The 25,695-nt window shown below is 39.8% G+C and overlaps 2 pseudogenes; both read right to left on the reverse strand.

Moving 5' to 3' along the window:
* Positions 1-490: 490 nt before the first annotated feature.
* Positions 491-6,945, reverse strand: LOC122144765 (annotated as a pseudogene).
* A 3,057-nt stretch (positions 6,946-10,002) lies between these two features.
* LOC122144761 lies at positions 10,003-20,110 on the reverse strand (annotated as a pseudogene).
* Positions 20,111-25,695: the final 5,585 nt, after the last annotated feature.

Consider the following 25,695-nt stretch of genomic DNA (forward strand, 5'->3'; position numbering starts at 1 on the left):
AATAACTGTTGTAAAATAATCATCGGAGTATATATATAGGAGTATATATATATATGTATATGAAATTTAAATTTTTTTTTTTTTTATTTATTTATTTTTTATTTTATTTAATTTATTTGTATTTATTTGTTTGTTTTATTTGCGATTTTGTACTGAAAATTGTTACAAAAAAAGAAAAGTAGAAAGTATGATAAAAATTTTAAAAAATTTTTGCAATTAAAAATAAAGCTAGATTAAAATAAATTGTCAACTAATTTAAAACATGTTTAAGTTGAATGACTAAAATCAAAAAATGTATCGAAATATTTGGCAATAAATGGCAGAATTACTAAAAGTTAAATTAAAACAAAAACTGAAATATAAAGGTTATAAATACTTATAAACACTATAATAGTATTTAAATAACACAAAAGTCTGTCAAATGTTCAGAAGGTCAGTATGATTCCAGGAAGGCAGAAACAGAGGTTTCCTCTTTAATAGTAGTTTTGCTGAAGTACAGGTGAGGTGTAAATATTAACAAAGGATAGTTCATGGTTTAGATCTTTACGATACATTCTAACAAAGAAAAATCACTGCGGTTACCGTGGTGCGACTGAAAGTGTGTCACGAGAGAGGACTACATCAGATCCACAGCCGCTCCGCAGCGTCCTGCAGATTATCATCACAAACCGTACAAAACAACAGAGACAGAAGCAAACGCACAGGAAGTCCCATCATCACCCGTCTGTGAAGCACTCAGCCGTTAGTCATGATCACAGGCCGCACTACCAAGCTTACCCCCAAAATAAGTGTACAATATGCACACTTGGACAAATAGAAAATTAAAAGCTATATGAAGACGGGAGAGACCGAAGTAAAAGTGGAAAAGAATGAAGCGACTGGTTTGTAGTCTCTGTGGTAAAAAGCATCATCCGTGGAGTCCGTGTAAGATAACTGGAGCAGTGCGAGGACGCAGGTCACTGGTTTGTTTTTGGCTTTGGCGTGTGTGTCAGGATGTGTGATTTCAGGTTGGTGGACTGAGCAAACTTTTTATTGCAGCCATCGAACGGGCAAACGTAGGGCCGGTCCCCCGGTGTGAATCCGCACGTGTGTCCGAAGGTTAAAGTCCAGAGAGAAGCGCTTCCCGCAGCCCTCGAACGTGCACTAGACGAGAGAAGCACAGGACGGTTAGAGACGCTCACTAAACTAACACCACCATCCACCACAAACATCCTCACTACAGCAGCACAGATTCATCTGTGGCTCTACTTCAGGAAGAAAAGGACGGTTAGAGAAGCCTGTTACCATAATCAGAGCTGGGCAATTTGGCAAAAATATTAAACCTCAATTTTTTCAGAATATTTGATCTAATCTCAATTTTTTTTTTTTTTTAATTAGTTATATTGAAAATGTAACTACAAAATTATAATAATATGATGATCTATTTTTATATTCAAAAGTGTTTTTTCTATTTTTAAAAAATATAATTTTGGCAAAACATTAAATTCGAATTAATCGATAAAAATAAAAAAATGAAAATAAAAAAAAATAAAAAAAATCGCCCAGCTCTAAACCATAGTACAGTAGAATATACTTAAAGTAGTAGTAATAATATTATTACATTAATAATATTATAATATTATTATTATGCTTTTTTAAAAAAAAAAAAAAAAGAATATCACAATAATTTTTACTGTATTTAAATTTAACAGTAAATCTGAAAAAAAGACGTGAAATTTATTTGGTTATAGTTTAATAGCTGAATTAAATGGCCCTTGTTGTATATCTGTCATTGATAATAAATTTATATTAAATCACAAATCCAGAAAAAAATTAAAAAAATTTCTGAACAAGTAAAATTTAATAGCTGAATTAAATGGCCCTTGTTAAAATATTATTAAATTTTTTTCCAATTGTTGAAGCTTTATAAAAGATAATTCGACTATATTTTGATCATTTAAAATTTAATTAAATCATTAAAATGCAACAAAAAAATGTAATTTTTTGTTGAACTTTATAAATTGTTGTTAAATTTGATATGTTTTGTGATTTCAATTAATTAGACATGCTTTTTGATTACTAAAATTAAATTTAACCAGAATTCTAAAATGGAATTTTTCCCCAAATCTGATGTATTTCATGAGTGCTCAGCTGTCTGAGGAACATTTCTATGATCGTGATTTTAACAGTTAAAAGACTGTAAAATACTACAGTAAAACCTATATCCAGTAAAAGCCTGGATTGGACATTACATTTAATTTGACTGTAGCATACTGTTTTTGGAAATGAAAAATAATGTATAATTTATAGTGAATAACCGTAAATTAACACTCCCAGAATTCTCTGCATTACATCTCACATTTGATGTTTTTTCATTGAAATAACGGTTTATTCTTAGCTTTTGCTCATAGTTGTGTACATTAGGGTTGTATGTTAAATGAATGTATAGTGCGTTATTTCAGTTTCGTGTGTGTTACGATGATGTGTTCAGTGTTTGTGTGAACGGCACGGTGCACTTCTATAAACGTATGTTCATATTTAAAAGCTGCTTGTGATAGGCTTTGGTTCATCATGTGACTCATCACTTCCTGTTTTTGGTGGTTATCAGTGTATGACAAAGGTACAAAACAGATTTCAGTACTTCAGTAGGCTGGTATATTAACATATCAGTTGATGAAATCACAGCTGCTGGCTGTACATCACAGTGTAGTCTCCTAAACAGGGAGGACGAGTCGTACCTGGAAGGGTTTTCTCTCCGGTGTGAACCAGCTGATGGGCGCTTGAGTTTGGAGCTCTCCACGAAGGCTTTCCCCGCACTCGGCGCACACACGTGGACCCGCGGGCCGTGAGTGTGCAGGTGCTTCCTCATGGCTGAATTATCCCTGAACATCTTACTGCAGCCCTGTCAGAGACACACAGAAGCGTGTGAGCGGAGCGCTTCAGATTAAAAGCATTCATGTCTGGCTCTAAACAGAGTGTAACAAAAAACACATCTTCTGTGTCCTCTGCACTGCAAAAGATGAATTTTGTTGATACTGATTTCATTTGGTACCAGCACAATAACACACTCAGCAAAATATCATCTAATTATTATTATCGATAAGATCCAAGGACATAAAGCTGGTGTTTTTTGTCAGCATCGCTGCCAGATGAACACACTCACTTTGTGCGGGCAGGCGATCGTCCGAGGCGCGTCGTCCTCCTTGATCTTCCTTGGCTTCATTCTAGACCAACACAAGCACATCAGAGATCAGTTACCCAGCATGCTCTGCGTATCAGAGGACATTCAGATGACTTCCACCCGTGAGCCCAGACACTGTGCAGTGACCAATAACACACCCTCAGGTGTGAGATTCAGTCTGAGACTCACCGGACGGGACTACGAGCAAAACCAGCTCCGCTGTGACTGAAGGGGCTGAGAAATAAAACAACTAACACAGTCAACATCTGCTCAGAGCAGCACAGCGCTCAACACACACACTCACACACACACACACTCACACACACACACACAGAACACGAACACTCAACACACACACACACAGAACACGAACACTCAAAAACACACACACGCACACACGGAACACAAGCAGAAGATAGTTTTACAGCAAGTTCAATGAAACTAACATGGAGTTAACATGATCCCCCACACACACACACACACTCACACACACACACACACACACGCACACAGACACACACGCACGCACACACACACACGCACGCACACACACACACGCACGCACACACACACACAGACACACACACGCACGCACGCACACACACACAAGCGCACACACACACACACACACAGACAGACACACACGCACACAGACACACACACACTCACGCACGCATACGCGCACACACAAGCACACACACACACGCACACACACACAAGCGCACGCACACGCACGCACGCACACACACACAAGCGCACACACACAAGCACACACACACACGCACACACACACACACACAGAGTCAGAAACACAAGCGCACACACACAAGCACACACACACACACACACACAGAGTCAGAAACACACTGACATAAATATACTCATTCAATCACATCAGATAGTTGTTGGACCATTAGGGAACATCTTAATTGCCTATGATTTTAGTGATTACACATGCTTTTTGATTACTTTTTGGTTTAAATTAAACCATCAAAATGCAGACCAGGCAAACAATAAAAACAATCAATCAAACAAAACTTAAATTTAAGAAATAAAAAAAACTTTTGTTAAATTAAACATTTAATAATTTGTTGTTAAATTGTATAAGTTTCATAATTTCAATTAATTTGGCATGCTTTTTATTACTAACATTAAATTTAAACATTAAAACAAACAAAAAAAGGATTTCAGCAGCCTTAAAACATCTACTTTAACAATTTTTGCTGCAAAATACATAATATAATAGAAATAAATCGAATTAACAATGTCAACATGATCTCTAAATGTAAATATCTATTAGCTATTAATAAAACCCATCCTGAATATCTCTGCTCCAAACAAACACTGATATGGAAGAATCTTCTGATCCACACTGTAAATACAGTGAGTGTTGTCTTTGTTCTGCAGGGGGAAAAATCCCCCTTCATTTCAGAGCAATCAGGACCTCATTCCCTACAGACTGATATCTGTTCTTGTTTTAATCGTGAGCTAGCTTCATTTTAGTTCAGTTCCTCAGGGAAAACAAAAGACTTCATATCTTCGACCACTCTTCAATACGATTTATGATTTGATATCTTGCCATTAATAAACATTAATGATGTCTCAAGCATTTTACATTTCTTTAAATTCCATTAGATTTCTTATGGATTCTGTGTTTTATGATTCAGTACATCCGCTCCAGTGGCGTCGATGCTAAAAGTGCATAGCGTAGTCTTTCTGACGCGATCAACCAAGTTCAAACCGCCTTTCAACAAAACATTTTTTCCTGCCCTTTTCAAATCAAAATTATACATTTCCTTTTATGACAAAAATCATTAGGAAATTAAGTAAAAGAATCATGCGTCCATGAAGATATTTAGTAAATTTCCTACCGTAAATATATCAAAACTTTAATTATGATTAGTAATATGCATTGCTAAGAACTTCATCTGAACAATCTACTTTAAAGATGATTTTCTCAACTATTTAGATTTTTTTGCTCCCTCAGATTCCAGATTTTCAAATTTTTGTATCTGAGAAATATTTTGTACACTTAAAAAACATATACAAATGTGGAGGTGTTTTTTTTTGATTTTGATGATCTTTAAATCTCAATTTTGAAAATCTGACCCTCATGACTGGTTTTGTGCTCCAGGGGCATGTATGAGATTTGAAATTAAATCTGAAGAACTTTGTTTGATATCTGAGCCTGAAGTAACACACCTCCTGGGTTTAGGGGTAATGGGGCAGTAACCGTAAAGGTGAGCGTCTCTGACCTGGCGAACTCCGCCAGCTGCTTGGGGTCCGACAGATCGATTTCCCGGGATTCCACCGGGCGGGAGCTTCTTTACCGTCATGTACTCGGGAAAAAATCCAGAGAGTCGTCCCCGATGATCTGCTCCTCCACCACCGTCTCGTGATCGATGTCCTTCTTGTCATCTGAAACACACACACCACGCGTTCAAACGAGTGTTAATTACTCACCCTCATATGTTCCATGAGGGGCGAGTAATTAATGACAGGATTTTAATCTTTGGGTGAACTATCACCATGTCCTCACTCAGCTGTCCCACACAGCAGCAATCAAATATCGCAGCCAATCAGAAGCGTGTGTGGGCGGGCTCTCTGGAAGCGCACAACATATATGCGTTTATGATCCAATTTATAAATATTAAACACTTAACATAAATGTACATACTGAGTGCCTGATAGTATCTTGTTGGTCCGCAGTTTTAACATGTTTGTTTTAATTTATTTTTAACATCTGAGGTACACTATCGCGTCGCGTGTAATTAGGACACGGTGCAACGCTTTAATAGACAACAACAGTTCCAAACGCTCAAATAATATAAACAAGCGTCCACACCTTGACGGATATTTAAATCCAAAGTGGCGCGCGATCGCTTCCCGCTGGAAGGCGAAATTCAAAATCCGCGTTTATAACGGTTTTTTAACGGTCCCGCTCTCGCCTCGCGGCCTACACGCGGCAGCCGCAGCGCTCTCGCGCCATCTCCAAAATCCGCCAGGCGCCGTCGCCAATCTTTCCAGGGCCGCCATACTGGACTCGGGAACATGGCGGCGCCCCACAGACAGCCCAAAACATGGCCTCCGTTCCAAAAACATAACCACGGTGCGAAGAGCCGCAGAGAGGACCGAGCGCGGAGCGGACCAACGCCCCTGCCTGCCGAGGCGCTCCGCGGGAAACCAGACTCACCCGAAGCCCACATCGTGACGGAGAAACTCGCCCTCCAGAGTCTTGATCTGCACCTGCTTCTGCTCCCATTTCCTCCCGCAGGCCTCCGCCGCGCTCAGGTAGCTCTTCTTGCCCGCTTTCTTGCCCCCCGACGCCGCTCTCTTCCCCAGCCGCCCCGCGGAGCTCTTGCCCGCGACTGTCAGCAGCGTCTGCCCGATGTAGTGCTCCTCGGCGGGCACCGGGATGAGGATCCGCTCCTCAAAGCCGTCTGGTCCCCGCGGAGCTCCGACTCGTCTCCGCCGACCACCTCTTCGCGGGTCTGGGACCAGGATCACCTCCTGGTGCTGGTGGAGCTGGCTCGGGTCGTCTGTGGACCAGCGGCTGCAGCGCGATCATGGGCTGCTGCTCGTCGTCGTCTTCGTCGCCGCCGATCACCGTGGTCTCGATGGTCTCTCCACCCTCGATCCTCGTGCAGCTCCACGATCTCCGCGGGCATCTCCGAGCCGTCCGCCTCGCTGTACAGCGTCTCGCCGGATGCCATGTTCGCCGAGTCCGCCTCGCTCACCTCCGCTGTCTGTGGCGTTCAACGCTCGCTCGCGACGCTCTCTCTCTCACACACGCGATAATCCGATAATACAAATAACTCTCCACTCCAGGGTTGCCAGGTTTCCACGACAAAACCCGCCCGATTGCTGCTCTAAATCTGTACAGTTTCGCGTTCTGGGGTAAAAGGCACGTGTGTTCTGGCGAGCTTCCCCTCGTACAATTCGTAGCGCAGGGTTAACAGTGACGTACAACACCCGAAGCTTGCGTCGAACAAACCAAAAGCACGTGATCTATGACGTCATACGCAGCGCGCCTCAGCGACGGCGCGTTATTCATGTTTATGAGCACTAGATGGCCACAGAACAAACGTGTAGAAAAGCTTATTATTTGAGCATACTTTATTCTAATTTCTTAAAATACACATTTATTATAGTAGTGTTTTGTTTCGTATGCGGTTGGTTTTATTTTTCAATTTATTAATATTACAATTATTATTTTAAAATCCAAATTTCACTGTTTATTGATGTTTTTTTGACTTTATAATAATTCTGATTTTTTTTTTTTTACGTTTGTAGTTATTTCCTCGTGTGATATTTTTAAATTTCCAAATTGAGATTAAATGGCACTTTACTGAAATATATCATTGTGTTATTTGGTTCTTAATATATGTAGGGTAATTATTTTTTATTTTCTCTGAATTAAAAATACACAAATATGTAACTTCATTCATGATTTAGTTATGTTAATTTTTATTCTAAACTGAAAATATATATCACTATTATTCTTGATGTATTACGTGTATGTATAATACGTTGTTGTTTTTTTTGTGTGTTAATTGTGCTTAGATTTATTTATTTAATAATAATTTAAATAAAAATATTATAAGTATTATACACTTTATAATAAAATGGTTAGCTTGTTTGAATATTTTAAAAATAAATATAATTATCACTCTAAACTGAATATAACTGTCACCAGAAACTCCTATAATTAACACATTATTATTTTATGTAATTATTTTAAAATCCAGAGTTACACTGTGTATTAATATTAATTAATAATGTTCAAATATTAAAGACTTGTTATTAAAATGTATTTTATGATGGATAATATGTTAGTCTGTGGGTTTTCTTCTGTAAACAGAGACGGCTGTGTTTCTGTGTCATCTCTGAATCGTGTGTCCCTGACCCAATCTGATTTCTAAACACACCCTTCACACTTTATTTCACGTCATGTATATCTTTTATTATCAATTTTTTTCAAACCAGGAAGCACTTGGTCAAAAAGAAATCATAAACAGAACAATACTTCCCATATCCTCGCAGCCAATAAACATTTTATTAACACATGATCACAAATACTCTGGTGTGTGATGTTTGTCCTGTCAGATAATAAACTCATACGCATCCTCAACCGCTTTTAAAAACCCTCCTTCAGTGATTTCATACATCATTATGGCAAAAAGGATAAAAACAAACTCTTACAAAAAAAACCGAGGTAATGAGAAGTGTGCTTATGATGATCTTAAGGAACATTAAAACAGTAAAAATATCGAAGGGGATGTGCAATGATATCATCATTATTATTATTATTATTATTATTATTATTATTATTATTAATTCCTATGGTCTACTCTAGCTTACATGAAAAGACTACTACACCTATAATAATAATAATAATAATAACAATAATGGTGATGCATACAAAGTAAAGGACTCCAGATGTTTGTTCTGTTTTCTTCAGTTTCTGCAGAAGACTCTGAAAAGACTGCCACTGAGATCAGGTCCAGCAGGAAGAGTGTCCGCGCTTGCTCAGGGACGTTGCAGACGTGTTAAACGAGGACGGCGTGGGTCCGTGTGCTTTACTGCGGCCGTAATGTCCGGCTCTGGAGGCTACAGCAGGGTCTGCAGGGCTTGGGCTCTCGAGGAGATGATGCCACACTATGTGCTGCTGATTCTGCTGAGCTCATGTCTAATGGCTGGAAATAAAGCACAACACAGTCATGAGAGTCTGAAACCCCCATACAGCACAAACAACACTGACACACGAGTGTTTACAGCTATGCTTTTGGCTGACGCTTGTATCTAAAGATTTTATACGCACATGTAACTTTGTGTCCATTTTTCTCACGCTCCCTGGGAATCGGACCCAAGAGCTTAGCGTGGCAGTTTGAGCGACAGGAGAGTAAAGCAGCACAACATACCATCAATGATCTCATCCTTCACCTTGTGCAGTTCACGAACCACTTCTTCCAGGATTTCCTGTCAATTAAAACACAGGAGTTATTATAGTCAACAAAACTCTAACTAAAATTAACAGTATGGTAAAAAAAACATCAAATTTAAATATAATTATAGAATAAAATATATTTCAGCTATTTGCCAAGGCAACATTTTCCATTGTCATTTAGTTTAGATTATATTTTATATTTTTTTATTTAAACTATATATATATAAGTATGTATGTGGACCCTGGGAGCACAGAAGCAGTCATAAGGGTCAGTTTTTAAATTGAGATGTTATACATCATCTTAAGCTTGAATAAATAATCTCTCCATTGATGTGTGGTTTTGGTAGGAGGACAGTATTTGTCTGAGATACAACTATTGAAAATCTGGAATCTGAGGGAGCAAAAAAAAATCTAAATATTGAGAAAATCATCTTTAAAGTTGTCCAAATGAAGTTTCTTAGCAATGCATATTACTAATCAAAAATTAAGTTTTGATATATTTACGGTAGGAGAGATTTACCTAAATATCCTTCATGAACATAATCTTAATAGCCTAATGATTTTTTGTCATAAAAGAGAAATGTATAATTGTGACTCATACAATGTTATTGTTGTCTATTGTACAAATATAACTGTGCTAATGATGACTGCGTTTCTGTGCTGCAGGGACACAGATATGTATATAAACCCTGTACTAGTATGGTTCTGATGGTCATCTTTACCTGTTTTCATTCTGTCCGAAGTCTAAGGGGTCTGAGTCCCTGATGGTGGCCCGCCGGCTCGAACCCTGAACACACACACAATCCTGCATTAATCACATGATCGCGCGTCTCACTCTCACACAGCGCTCGTCAAGAGTGTTCCAGCGCTTGACGAGTCAGACTATCAGTATCTTTTATGAAAGCTTGTTTTCTCTGCCACAGGATTAAAAATTCAAAAAAGCTAATCACAATTTTTTCTCTCAGAAACTGCCCAAGCAGAGTGTGTGTTGTTTGTTGTTTTTCATCTGACCTGGACACCAGCGCGGCTCTCTTCTCGGCTGAATTGGCTCGGTCCCACGGCTTCTTCAACTGCATCTGCGAGAAGGACCAACAGCACACCTGAGCTTACTCCTCGTTCACCTGAGAAACACTCACCCGCGCTCACTGCTTCTCATTCAGATGAGAGGGTAACCTGCAGCGTTCTGTCCCCCGAGTCGCGGATCCTCCTGAAAACAATCACAATCATTCTCCAGAAAACAACAGCCTTTCACACAAACACTGACTCAAAGAAAAGTGCACCTAAACCCTCCTCAGAATAATATTACTTCAATTTAAATGCTACAATTTACAATATTTATGTGCGAATACAATGTCCTGCAATTGTACTTTTCAGTATTCTAAATGTTATTGTGTTTTTTTTTTAATTGTGCGGAAGTAGTTGCTGAAGTATTATTAGATTGTGCTGAAGTGGAACTATGCGAGTATACTTCCGGTACACTTTAAATATTTAGCATTTAAAGTCCTGATATTATTCAGAAGATCATACACTCCTCATCAAAAGTGACATTAAAACACATTTCAGACTTAATACTTAGGAAAAGTGCATTGTGCACAAGGAAATGCCAAGTAAAGTTGAATTATCATTTTTTATATCAGTAAGTCTCGAGTTACGCTCAGTAAATGTTCATAGGCATTTGAACTATACTTAGTAATGAAATAAATGTATTACTGTTTTAACTCTAGAATGAAAATATAAGTATATTACTGTTGTAAATTACAATTGTGCCTGTGAAATAAAAATATATATTAATTAACCGTTTTAAGTAATCTTAAATCATCATTTTATAAAATGTAATTACTTGTTTTTTATTGTTGTGATTATTTACTTAGGATTATTTTTTTGTAAAGCACTTTGATTAGCATTGTGTATGAGATGTGGTATATAAATAAACTAAATAAAAAGATACGATGTAGACTGGAGCAGGATTATCCTGCTAGATCTCATCAGCTCTGTACTCACGCTCGGGCTCTCTGCGTCCTTCGTTCTCATCCGCTGCTTTCCGTCTGTGCTTCAGAAGTGTGTGTTTAAATCGTCTGTATTGATTCTGCAGTGTGTATTATGTGTGGTGTCTCACAGGCGGAGGCTGAACCTACTCCAGGCTAAAGTCTTCATCATCAACCCATCATCAGGTTTATAACTCACAAGTCTGACTGACGAAATACTCGCAATTGCAAGAAAAAAAACTGAAATAAAAAGTCCAATTACTGTTTTTTTTTTTTTTGTTGTTGAATGGCGAAAAAGGCACTTCCAGAAGGGGTGTCAATGTCACTATCTATCGGCGCTGCCAGGTGGTGTCTGACCTGCGAGCGAGCAGCAGCGTTCATCTCCTCCATCAGGCCTCCGCTCCGCCGCCGCTGTCTCCGGTTCGCTTCACTTTTGGCTCCGGACGCAGAGTTTTCCTCCGGCTGCAGACAAACATCAACACAAACACACGCTCTGATCGTCCCACTCTCTCGGTTTTGCGGTTCGTCATTAACATTATTGGCCTCTCTGGGAAGTTTTTAAGTGTGCATTTCTCATGTGAGACGATGTGAGAAATGGTGTTTTTTGAAAGCAAGGAAGAGCCATCTTTTAAAATCTGAACCTTCTGGTGATCGGTTCTTAAAAGAATTGATATTTCTTTTTTACATTTTCATCATCTGAAGAAACTTTTTTCACTATAATGAACCCTTCGTGGTTCCATGGAGGTTTTTGTGGAGTAGAAATGACATTTTCACTGAACATTTTTTTTTTATATAAAATACAATCTAAAGGGGATTTTTTAAAAGTAAAGTATGTTATGTAAAAATAAGATGAGATGTGCTCTCATAGAATAGAAGTGTTGTTTTATTAGATGAGATGATATTATGTTCAGTAAAATATGTTAAAATATGTTCAGATGAAATCAGCCCACGTTAAAGGCGTTTTAAGAATGTCCCTCTTAGATTCTTTCAGTGTTTGTATATTATATGAATATTTTGTAATAAAACCTACAATATATTGGTTGTACCAAGGTTTTCACAAATGTTCAAACTGACTTTGCCTGATTTTCAAACACGGTTTTTGCTTCAGATAATCTTTTGTCATGTTGTGAGTGTGCTGTGATGACGATGATGTCGCACCCGTTGCAACACCGGCGCAGTTTGGCTCCGGCGATCCCATGGCGGTGCGAGACCCGTGGGGGCGTGGCTATCGTCCTGGGCGTGACCCCCGTACCCACCTACAGGCAGAGGAGGTGGGGAGAGGGGGCGGAGCTCCGGCGGAAGGGGGCGCGGCCCGGGTGGGGGAGGGGGACAGGGACCGACCCATCGTCAGCGGAGGGCGGAGCCACAATGGGAGGAGCTACAGGACAGCACCGCAGGTGAACCCTGAAAACGGGGAAACCTGGGAAAACACACAGAAATCTCTCATTCCTGCAGCGCTTCACAGTCAAGCGGAGCTCTAAGAAGACCACAGTTGGGGGGGTGTCATGATTCCAGATCGATCAGTGTCAGTGACTGCGTTGGCGAGCGATCGTCTCTCCCGCTCGATTTTGCGCCTGCATCTGCTGCTGCTGCTGTATTTCCATTTGCCTGCGGGAGCCTTAAACACACACTGACATACCCATCATGCACGTGCACACAGACCTCACTTACACTTACGGTCAAGAGGTTTGATGTTTCTGAAACAGTCTCTTCTTGCTCAGCAAGGCTGCATTTATTTGATTTAATAATACAGTAAAAATCTGAAATATTTTTATAATTTAAAAACAGCTGTTTTTCTGTGTGAATCTCTGTTAAAGTGTAATTTATTTCTGTGATGCGCAGCTGTATTTTCAGCATCATTACTCCAGTCTTCAGTGTCACATGATCGTTCAGAAATCATTCTTAATAGATGATCTTGCTGCTCAAGAAACATTTTCTGATTATTATCAATGTTGATGAACATTCATATTTTTGTGGACAACGTAAATGCACTGTTTTTTCATTTTATCAGGGATTCACAGAAAGTTCAAAAGAACAGTATTTTATTTAAAAATGGAAATCTTCTGCATAAAAACATTAGAAAATGTCACGTGTTTGAGCTCAAACTTTAATGCATCCTTGAGGATAGAAGTATTAATGTTATTTTTTTGGGAACACTGGGTGCACCGTTGTTTCATATCGGATCTAATAATGAGTCTGACAGCGATATGATGAGAAGCGATCATCATGTCTTGAGTAGTTGCGCCGCAGGAAGCATGAGGGAGGCACAGTGAGAGTATATGTGAATGCTATTCCAGATGCATGATGGGATGGAAATAAGAACATCTGCTGCTTCCTGTGACCAGCAGAGGGCGACTGTGTGTGGGTTTCACTGACCAGAGCAAAAACAGCTGCGCTGCATCCATCATTCAGTGGAAATTAACACTTCTATTCTTCTGTGATGCATTAAATTGATCTAAAGTGACAGTACAAAAGTGTTTACGAAACATAAACCCCAAAAAAGTAAAAAAAAAATATGTTTCAAAAGATTCTATTTCAAATAAATTCTGTTCTTTTGAACTTTCTATTTGTCTGTTAAATGCATCACAGTTTCCACAAAAATTTGAGCAGCACAACTGTGTTCAACATTGACAAGACGCGTGTCCATATATCAGTGAGATCCGTCTGGTAACGATACCCCTGCTCTGAACAAACCCTGCTCTTTCATTGGGATCTAGTTAAAGACTCGTGTGGTTAAGTGATTTATACAGTACGGTTCATTTATAGTGAGATATCACAGCTGTGTGTGTGTGTGTGTGTGTGGTTCATTTGTGTGAGAGAGAGAGAGTGGTGTGTGTGTGTGTGTGTGTGTGAGAGAGAGAGAGAGTGTGTGTGTGTGTGTGTGTGTGTGTGTGAGCGTGTTTCTGTGTGTGTGTGTGTGTTGTGTGTGGGTCGTGGTGTGAGCGAGCGAGAGAGGTGTGTGTTTGTGTGTGTGTGGAGATAGAGAGAGAGAGCCTGTGTGTGTGTGTGTGTGTTGGTGTGTGTGGTGTGTCTCTGTGTGGGTGTGTGTTGTGTGGTGTGTGTGTGTGTCGTCTGTGTGTGTGTGTGTGTCTCTGTGCTGTTGTGTGTGTGTGTGGTGTGTGTTGTGTGTGTGTGTGTGTGTGTGTGTGTGTGTGTGTGTGTGTGTGTGTGTGTAGCTCACCGTCTCTGGACCTCCAGTTCTTCTGAACTCGGCCCGTTCTGGACTTGACGTTGAACAGCTGGACCTGAAAGAGACCATGAACAGTTTGAGAAACATGACAGCAGCATCATGTGTGTCACAGATTCAGTGTCTCTCTGTGTGTGTGTGTGTGTGTGTGTGTGTGTGTGTGTGTGTGTGTGTGAGACAGAGAGAGAGAATGTGTGTGTGAGTTGTGTGTCTGTGTGAGTATTCATGCAACTCATGTATTATTGGGGTTCAAAAATCCACTAAACATCTTTGTAAATGTTGAAACCTTGCATTATATAGCTACCCTAGCAGTCAAAAGACGTTTTGAACAGTAAGCTATTTTAATGTTGTTTAAAGAATTTCCTTCTGCTCACCAAGCCTGACATTTTATTTGATTTAAAATACAAACAAAAAAACAGTAAAATTCTGAAATATTTTTACTGTTTAAGAGAACTCTTTGCTTTAATATCTGTTAAAGTGTAATGTATTTCTGTGATGCGCAGCTGTATTTTCAGCATCATTACTCCAGTCTTCAGTGTCACATGATCTTCAGAAATCAACATAATAATTTGCTGATTTGCTGGCTCAAGAAACATTCTGATGTATTATTATTATTAGGTTGAAAACTTAGAATTTTTTCAAGTTTCTTTGATGAAAGTTCAGAGGAACAGCATTTAACTGAAATAAATATAATTTCTTTGTAACATTAAAAATGTCTTTATCATTCATTTTGATCAATTTAAAGCATCCTCGCTAAAATAAAAATATATTTCTATATCATTCTTTCCCCAAAAAAATATTACACTGACTCCAAGCTTTTGAATGATATAGTGTATAATGTTACAAAAGCTTTTTCTTTTATTTCAGATAAATGCAGATCTTTGGATCTTTCTAATTCATCAACTCTGGGAATCCAGAAAAAGTTTTTACTCAACTGCTTTAAATATTGATAGTAATATTATAATTAATGTTTCTATGAGCAAAGCAAATCATCATATTAGAAGTGATTTCTGAAGATCATGTGACACTGAAGACTGGAGTAATGATTGGCATGGAAAATACAGCTGGACATCACAGAAATAAATTACAGTTTAACAGAGATTCAAGCAAAAAACCTTTACATCTTTGCATCTTTGCATTCAGTTACTGAACAAAACTGAATTAATACTGAACTCTGAATTGATCTCTACACCATCACGGAATCATTTATTTTCCAGTCTTAACACTGCAAAGCTGCTCTGACAGCAATCTGTACGATATGTAAAGCGCTTTAGAAATAGAAGCTGAATTTTGACTTGTACTGTTAACTATAATGCCTCTGACTAGTTTTGAACCCTGAAAGTACACGTACTTGCGTTACGTACTGTTAAGAATTTCAACAGTTTAAATCTCACTATTGAACTTGAAATCTAAATCTAGATCGGTAATTCGATCGAGAAAGGCCATACCTCTTACCCTCTCCGGCGCACCGTTTGCGTTCACTTGCAAGGTTATTCCTGATAACAGAGAGAAAAGCCCCCTATAATCCTAAGACACAGATAACCGACTAAAATCACATTTGCGAATTCTGTAAAGGGGTCGACTTTTATTGTGTGTACACATGACAATAACAACACAACATTGTGCTTTTGTAAAAAATAAGAAACAACTTACAAAGGTTGCACTTTCTGGCGTCTCGGTCTCCATGAACAATTTTCTGAAACATGTCACAAAAATAATGAGCCGACATCTCAGCCAAGAGTTTGACACACAGAATGCGCATGAAATATAAGTCTATAGGAAACTTGGAAGTGTTTTACTTTTAAATTGAACGAATTCAAATAGAATATTCTGTAATTCTCATAGAAATCTTATGTAATTTGCATCTAAAATAAAAGCAGCTATAATCTAAGATGTTTAGATAGTTTTTGACTGGCGCGCCAATATCTGGACGAAAATACTGAGCATAAAATCGTTTACTTTTGCACAGCACTAGTTTAAGATGTTGCAGTCCGATTATCTTTTCATGACACAAATCAACTGAACATTAAAAATGAAATGCAATGCTTCAATAAATTATACCCAAAACTGAACACGATGCACGTTCATTACAGAGAAAGTTTGTTTTTGAATCTTCTGTAGTTTTGTCATGTATGTGATGCAATGCATCTTAGGATAATAAAAGTAGAAGGAGAATGTATTTGTCTCAACCACAAACTAACATATGCAGTACAATCCTCCATAGATGACAAAACACACGGACCCTGGAAACAGAAGATAAAGAAGAACGCCAGCAGCACTCAATCCCCAGCAGAGACAGAGAGGGAGACAGAGAGGGAGACAGAGACAGAGAGGGAGACAGAAACAGAGACGGAGAGGGAGACAGAGACAGAGAGGGAGACAGGAACAGAGAGGGAGACGGAGACAGAGACAGAAACAGAGAAGGAGACAGAGAGGGAGACGGAGAGGGAGACAGAGAGGGAGACAGAGAGGGAGACAGAAACAGAGAAGGAGACAGAGAGGGAGACAGAAACAGAGAAGGAGACAGAGAGGGAGACGGAGAGGGAGACAGAGAGGGAGACAGAGGGGGAGACAGAGAGGGAGACAGAAACAGAGAAGGAGACAGAGAGGGAGACAGAAACAGAGAGAGAAAAAGGAGAAAAGAGGGAAACAGAGAGAGGGAAGACAGAAAAGGAGGGAGACAGAAACAGAGAAGAGACGAAAAAAGGAACAGAAAAGAAGGGAGAAGAAACAGAGAGGAAAAGAAAAAGAACGAGAAGGCGAGAGGAAAAAAGAGAAAAGACAAAAAAAGAAACGAGAGGGAAGAGAGAGAGACAGAAAAGAAAAGAAAGAGAGGGGAGACGGAGAAGGAAAAAAGAAAAAGAGGGGAGAAGAAAAGAAAAAGAAAAAAAAAGGAGACAGAGAAAAGAAAAAGAGGGAGAAACGAGAAGACCGAACAGAAAGAGAAAGAAGAAAAAACAGAAAGAAACAAGAAGAAGAAGGAGAAAAGAAAAAAAGGGAGAAAAGAAAAAAGGAGAAAAGAAAGGACAAAAAGAAGGGAGAAAGAGGAGAAAAAAAGAGAAGGAGGACAGAGAGGGAAGAAAAAGGAAAAAAAGAAGAGAAGAAGAAAGAGAAGGAAAAAGAGACGGGAAGAAGGAGAAAAGAAAGAAACAAAAGAAGAAAAAAAAAAGAGAGAGGGAAAAAAGAAAAGATGGAGGAGAAAGAAACAAAAGGGAAGAGACAGAGAAAAAAAGAAGACGAAACAGAAAGGAAAAGAGACAGAAACAGAGAAAAAGAAAAGAGACAAGAAAAGAAAGAAGAAGAAAAAACAAGAAAGAGACAGAAGAAAAAAAAGAAGGAAAAAAGAGAGGGAGAAGAAAAAGATGAGGGAGAAAAAAGAAGAGAAAAGACAGAAAGAACAGAAAAAGAGGAAAAAAGAAAAAAGGGGAACAAGAAAACGAGAGGGAGACCAGAAACAAAGAAAAACAAAAAAAGAAAAGAAAGAGAGGAAAGAACAGGAAAGAAAGAGGGAGACGAAAACAAGAAAAAAGACAGAGACAGAAAAAAAAAGAAAAAAAAGAGGGGGAGAAAAAAAACAGAGAAAAAGAAAAACAGAAGGGGAGACAGAGACAGACGAGGGAGACAAGAAAAAAAAGAACAGAGACAGAGCCAAAAACAGAGAGGGGACTGAGACAAGAGGGGAGACAGGAACAGACTTGGGAGACAGAGAAGGTGAGAGGGAAAAGAAGGAGAAAGAGACAGAGACAAGAGGGAGCAGAGAGGGAGAGGGAGGACAAAGACAAGAGGGAGACAGAGACAGAGACAAAACAGAGAGGGGAGACAGAGACAGAGAGGAACAGAGAAAGAAAAGAAAACAAGAGAAGACAGAGAAGAGAAAAGAAAAAGAAGGGAGACAGAAAGAGAGAGGGGAGACAGAAACAGAGAGGAGACAGAGACAGAGACAGAAACAGAGGAGGGAGACGGAGACAGAGAGTTCGAACAGAAACAGAGTGGGAGACAGAGAGGGAGAGGGAGACAAAGACAGAGAGGGAGACAGAGACAGAGAGGGAGACAGAGAGGGAGAGGGAGACAAAGACAGAGAGGGAGACAGAGAAAGAGGGAGACGGAGACAGAGAGGGAGACAGAAACAGAGAGGGAGACAGAGACAGAGACAGGAGCGAGTTTACCTACAGGACATGCTGAAGAGGATGAAGTGGCTGTGAACAGACGGCATAACACTGGCAGATCCACGTCTGTGATCATTGCTCACCTGAGCCGCATCATCATCACTCACGCTGTACTCTACCTGCTGCCCGCGGCTCCGGTTTCTGATGCAGTAACACACACCTGCCTGACAACAGCAGCGAACCGGCTCGCCTTTCTGTGTGTGTGAGTGTGTGTGTGTGTGTGTGTGTGTGTGTGACAGGTCACTTCTTATGTAAGAGTACGGTGAGGATTTCCTCTTCAGGACGCTTTATCTTAACTGTAGTCATTAGTGAGTGGTACCTGCGTCCTGGCGCGTGAGGCACGTTGAGGGCGAACAGCATGGCGTTGGAGAAGAAGGTAGTGGCTCCTCCTCTTTACTGGCGAAGTATGAGTCCGTACACCTGCCGCGCGTCACGCCACTGGTGGAGGTGGGTGTGGCCTGGTTTACTTCAGACCCTTCACGATGGAGTAGTTGATGACCACCTGAGGTCATGGGTCAGAGGTCAGAGTGGGCTCAGGCTCTTCAGTAATCACTCTGACTATAGTGATAATCAAGCTATGTTTCAATCCACCTATTTTTGTGAGCATTTTGGGATATTGCATAAAACACACCTGATGGAAAAACCAAGATGTGCATAAGTTCTATAAACTTATCCATAACAAAAATCTGAACACAATAAGAATAAAGGTTTCAGATGTTGAAAATCCTTGTCTGAAATTTGTTGTCATATCAGAGTTAAAGGTTATTCCGGAAGGGATTGTGGATATCTCTTTTTATCACTTCTATCTTTATGTTTTTAAGAGTGAAATATTGTATAAATCAGTATGAATGAAATATACAACACCTTCAGAACATAGAGGGGAATAAACTCTTTAAAGTTTGGTGAATGTAAAAGAGGAAAAAAGTCTTTAAAGCTTTGAAATCTCTACAGATGCCAAACAGTAACAGTGCAATGTGTATTTTGGATGATTTGTCTCTACTAGTCTGAAAGAAGAGACATAATACAGTAGCAAAACAAAGCATGCATGAAAAAACAAACGGTTTTGCATCATTGCCACATACTGGACGATTTTTTTCATACTTTAAAAAATAGTAGATTTTTATTAGAAGCATTTAGAATTTTTTATTATTTAAAAAAATATCTTTCTTTTGTGTTCAGATGAGAGCAAAAGTTGAACTGAAATAATTTCTGTAGTTAGTTTCATAACAGATACAAATTTTGCATGATTAACAAAAGTTATCCTCAAAAAAATCAAAAATTGTTTTTCTTAAAGACTGGTCACGTGGTGTCACTTCTCAAAAGCTGCAACAAAAAGACAGAATTAGCCCAATTTGAGTCAGAAAAGTAAGACTGATTACCTCTTGGTTATAATGGCTGTTTATGCATCTATCCCTGGTGATTTGTGGTGAGTGATCTGGTTAGTTAGTGTTAGATGAGCAGGACGCACCGGCTGGTCCTGCAGTTTGACTCCCACCACGCCGGAAGGTGTTGCTGCTCGTGTTGTGGTAATGTTGATTCGACTGAAGCCCTGCTGACCCGGTTTGATCTTTTTTTTTTTTTTTTTTTTTGGCACCCATTTTTTGCTGGGTGTCGTCGTAGACTCATGACGGAGGCGCGGGCCTGACAGATGCTCTGCTCGCTGAAACGAACCAAACAAAAACAGAAGTGCGGTCAATCGATGGAAACACCTGCCGCTCAGATCATCACTCACCCCTCAACACCGGCTGATACCAGATCAACAATGTCCCGGCAAACCCCCCCGGGCTCCACAGTGTGGAGGCAATTTCACTCACATTTATCAAAACGAAAAATAATGTGTGCAAACTGGAAAATGTATTTAGTAGCAGATGGCGAATACAAGCAGCCTAACCTTACACAGTAGCCTAGAACAAATGGATTTGATTTCTTCAATTCATTTATGGAAAAATGGAAGCCTCATATGATTATAGGTCGTAACCATATACCCAGATTTCACGTTCAGTAAGTACCTCGGTTGCGACCGATTAGTATTTCCTCATTTTTAGTTACGATCTGTCCCCAAACCTCACTCAAACTGGCTTGTGATTTAAGCCCTCTTCGTCAAAAAACCACACCACTTGACCACAATCGAACGAGTTAATTACCTTGACGCTGATCTCGTATCTCCCTTGTCTGTCCCAGAGATACCTAGAAAAGGTAGTATCCTCACAAGTATATTCCTTCTTAGGAGAAAAATAGCCTCTGTGAGGATTTCCAGTCAGGATTTTAGACACCGTATGCATAGTACTGGATACTTGGCCTCCTTAGAGTTACAAATGACCTCCTCTTAATCATCGGATCGTGGTTGTATCTCTCTATTAGTGTTACTGGATCTTAGTGATGCGTTCGACACTATTGACCACAACATTCTTTTGCAAGAGACTAGAACACTTTGTTGTCGATCTACATGGACGTGCCTTAGCATGAGTTAAATCTACTTATATGGACCGCCATGAATTCGGAGCATGCATGGAGGTATCATATAGATCATCAATGTGCAGTATGGAGTACATCAATGCTCAGTACTATGGCCTTACCTTCACTAAGTGCTTTAACACATGTTACCCTTGGAAGATATCATCAGTAAACACTGTGTTCTAGCTTTCACATGTTAATGGCTGATGATACTCAGCTGCGTAGTTCTTCGCGGACCTGGCGAATCACATCCATTTGAAAAACTAACGGAAATGACATAGTGCGATATTACAAAACTGTATGACCGCAAGTAAATTTCTTACGGCTAAATTCTGAAAAACAGAGGTTTGTTATTATAGGGCCTACAAGCTCTGCATGTTATGACCTAGAACGTCTGTCTAAAGCCTGATGGGCTGTCCTGTTCAGTTCTTCGTCGATGTCATTTGAAACCTAGTTGTGTGCTATTCGATAGGCGAACCTTTCCTTAGAAGACCACGTTTCTAGCATTTGTAAACCTGCATTTTTCTCTCATCTCAAAATATATCTAAATTACGCGGTCTATCTATGCTCGCATAACCAAATGCAGAAATGTTAATCCAATCGTTTATGACCTCAAGGGTAGATTACATTGTAATGCTTTATGGGTGGTTGTTGCTGCACGCTTAGTAACAAACAAGTCCAGCTAGTCCAAGATGCAGAAGCTAGACGTTCCTTACTAGAACCCATGAAGTACGGGACCATATTAGCCCGGTCGCTATTCAACACTGCACAGGGCTCCCCTAATCAACACAGCGCTACTGGGATATTTAAAATCTTGCTTATTACTTTATAAAAGCCCTGAATGGTTTAGCCCCTCAGTATTTGAGACGAGGCTAATGTATTATAGGCCCTCCACTTCTGCTGCGTCCTCAACGACTTCTGGCAATTTGATAATACCTATAAAATCAAAGTCAACTGCGGGCGGCAGATCCTTCTCCCTACTTTAGCGCCCAAACTCTGGGATAACCTAACCTACCAGTGTTCGGGAGCAGACACACTCTTGCAGTTTAAATCTCGACTAGATTAAAGACGCCCTCTTTAACCTGGCCTTACACATAGATCACACTAATCCACTTCGAATGACCAAATCCTTTTAAATGGGGTTAAAGGGTTTTAGGCTGCTTAAATATGAGGTACACCGGAACCGGAAAACTTCCCCATCCAAACCCGATGTCACTTGCTACATCGTTAGAAAATGGCATCTACGCTAATGATTAGTCGGGTGTCTCTCTTTTCCGAGGTTTAATGTACCACCAGAATCCAGAACTGGCCCCCCGACTGAGCCTGGTTTCCTCCCAAGTTTTTTCTCCATCCTGTCCACTGATGAGCTGCTTTGGTTCCTTGCCGCTGTCGCCCTCTGGCTTGCTTGTAGTTGGGGACACTTCATTTACAGCAATATCGTTGTACACTTGATTGCAAATGATTGCACAGATACTATTTAAACTGAACTGAGCTGGCATGATGGACATCACTGAATTCAATGATGAACTCCCTTTAACAACTGAAAATTGAGTTGTTTAACTATTGTCTTTCTGCATTATTGACACACTATTTTCATATTTAATAATGTAGTGATGCTTTGTTTGAATCTGTTTTGTTATTGTTATATCGTTATTAAATGTGGGTTTGATTTGATTGAGAAAGAAAAAAAAAAATAATTACATACAAACAGTCCAACCAGTCTGGTGTTTATTTGGTTATTATCATCAATTCAGCTGAACAGGGAACGCTCAGCGCTAAATGTTACGTAACATACATGGAATTGAACAAATGTTCTTCTAGTGATGGTAATACAACATTCATTTAGAGTTATCTGGTCATTTTTCCATCGCAGTGGAAAAATATACAAATATATAGCTGAGAACTGAGGTTTATTTGTGAATGCATCTTGCATCTTTATGCATGCGCAGTTTATGCATGTGTAACATGTTTTAGACTCCAGTGTTTTTCACGTGATTTCATTAGAATGCATAGTTATTCAGCGAGTGCCCTATTTTAGATTTTTACAACCCACCTTCACGAAAATATGCTAATAAGCTGCTTCAGGTCTGGAGATCACGCTGGCAGTTGACACTCTGTACTACCCGTGCAGCTGCTGAGAGTGCTGACAGTCCTGTTTCCCCTTCACTTTGCTGTCAATTGAGAGAATGCACTCACCTGAACACAATGTCATGAATCACACAGGATGCCACACTGCAGTGGCTCGGACACAGTTTTAATTTGAATGCATCATTTCATCACGTTTCATGCAGGCAGCCAGAGTGCATATTAAATTCTTTCAGGACTGCAATGCATGTTTTAAGTCAGCAACATGCCATGCAGTTTTCCAGTCTCCACAACCATCATATCATTTTGCAGTTTTAAAAATTCCAGATGCCATGCGCATGAAAAAATGCAAAACATACTAAAAATACCTGACTGAACGACCTCAAACGACACACACTGCTTAAATGAAATCTAAAGAAAAGTGTCATTTTCACCGGTTTTATCCTCCTACAGGTGAAAATCACAGCACATAAACCCATCAGACATTGAAATTCAGCTGAAAGACGTCTGAGACGCTCGTCTACAGCCAAAGAAAACAGTCCTGACACACTCACAGAATGAGGAACAGAGCGACGGAATATGAATCTGGCCGTTACATAAGCAGAAAACATAGTTTTGGTTTGGAGCAGAGAACTGAGCAGAGACTCAGGGAGTGTTTCCACGCTCTCAGAAACATTTCACTGGCCTGAATCATCAGGATTTACTGTAAATAACAGAGTTCTGAGGACTGTTTTCCTGTAGAATCGCCGCTACGATTCACAAGGCGGTGATCTGTGATTATGTTCATCAGCAATCACAGATAACTCCGGATCCAGCAGTGCAGACGCGAATCCTCATCTCGCGAGCAGCCTGTTTACAGTTTCCTACAGGAAGATCACATAATTAAGACTTATGCAGCCGTAACCACCATAACGATCATATGCATTAATATTCTGGCTTTGACAGCACTGCCATATCTGAATAATGACTCTGCTGTCTCCGTATCGGAGCTGTTTTTAACAGCTGAAATTGAAGTTTGTTTTCATATGTGCGGAATTTTCCAACATTAAACACTGTTTGTGTCCCTTTTTTTACTGTGAAGCTGCCTTTGAAACAAACTATGAGATTGTTTCTTCTGTCCACAGAATAAAAATATAAAAAATAATTTATTAGATTATGATTAGAACTCAGAATACCGGAGGGGAAATCAGAATTGTGAGATATAAAGGCAAAATTGTGAGATAAAAAGTAATAATGCAATAACCCTTTTTTATTTTTTAATGAAACAATATAAAACAAAACACAAACAATTGGTGAGATTGTAATTACTAACTTGTTTATAGCTCACAAATTTAGCATTTTTGTAGGAAAAAGTTTTGCACTGTGAGATAAAATGTTGTAATGATTAACTAATTGGTTTAGCATAAGTCATCTATAGTTTATTCCCATGGTGAAAGACAGCTTCCATTAAAATCCGTATAGAAGCGTTTCGAAATAAACGTGACTCTAACTGGACAGTACTAGCTGATCCCTGAGACCCATATAACCACACAGGACCAGTCAGAGAACTCCACTGCTTGTGTAAACTTCACAGGATTGCTCCATAAGATTGGAACAGAATCTGTTTTGACGTAAATCTGATGGAGCTCTTGTCATAAGCTCTAGGAGGAAATATACACGAAAATGATTTAATACCTCATTTAATCGCGTTATACAGCTGTTACATCCTGTTTTATAAATGAGATACAAACTCGCCCATTTTTTGACTTAGATCTCACAATTCTCACAACACAAGTCCTAATTGTTATTTAAAAGGTCAATTAACCCGTTGTAGTTGTTGCTTTTTTTAGTCTGTTTTTAATTCCATTACAGAAAGACCGTCGTTCACATTAAACACATTAGTGTGCTGGCGAAGAAAGCAGGTCAGTGATGAATGACTTGAGTGATTCTCCAGTGACGTCTGCCGCCCTGCTTTCGGCTGTTGGGGATTAAACTCAGAGAATAACCGGAATTACTACAACAGATGTGCATCTGCATCGCACACACCCACACACACACAGACACCCATCACACGACCTCACACACCCACACAACACTCACTAAACACTCACACACGTCACACGCACACACTCACTCACACACACACACCACACACACACACACACACACACACACCACACACACACACACACACCACACGCCGCACACACCCCACACACACACACTACACTCCACACACACCCCCACACCTCACCCACTCACAGCACTCCCCCACACACACACACACACACACACCCACACACCACCCCCCACACCACACCAAAAAAAAAACAACCGCACACACACTCCACACGCTCACACTCACACACCTCACATCACCCACACACACTCCACAAACACAACACACACACCACACACACCTACAACACACACACACACACACACACACACACCACACACTCACACTCACACACCCCCTGCACATTACGTTTGTTTGATCTAGTCACACTGTATCAGAGGAGACACGGGCTGAGCTGTGGTTGCCATGTGACTGCTATGTGCTATGGATGCTGACACCTCATGGTAAAACCCAGAAGCCTTTGATGCAGCACAAGCCTGCAGCACTCACTGCCGGTTCTCTCTTCTGACGTATCTACTCTCTCAGTTTCACTGACCTCCGTTTTTTCAATGAACATATTGCAAATTATGAATGAAACGGTTGATTTTAACAG

This window comes from Cyprinus carpio, unplaced genomic scaffold (assembly GCF_018340385.1).
Source record: "Cyprinus carpio isolate SPL01 unplaced genomic scaffold, ASM1834038v1 S000006757, whole genome shotgun sequence".
Taxonomy (NCBI): Eukaryota; Metazoa; Chordata; class Actinopteri; order Cypriniformes; family Cyprinidae; genus Cyprinus; species Cyprinus carpio.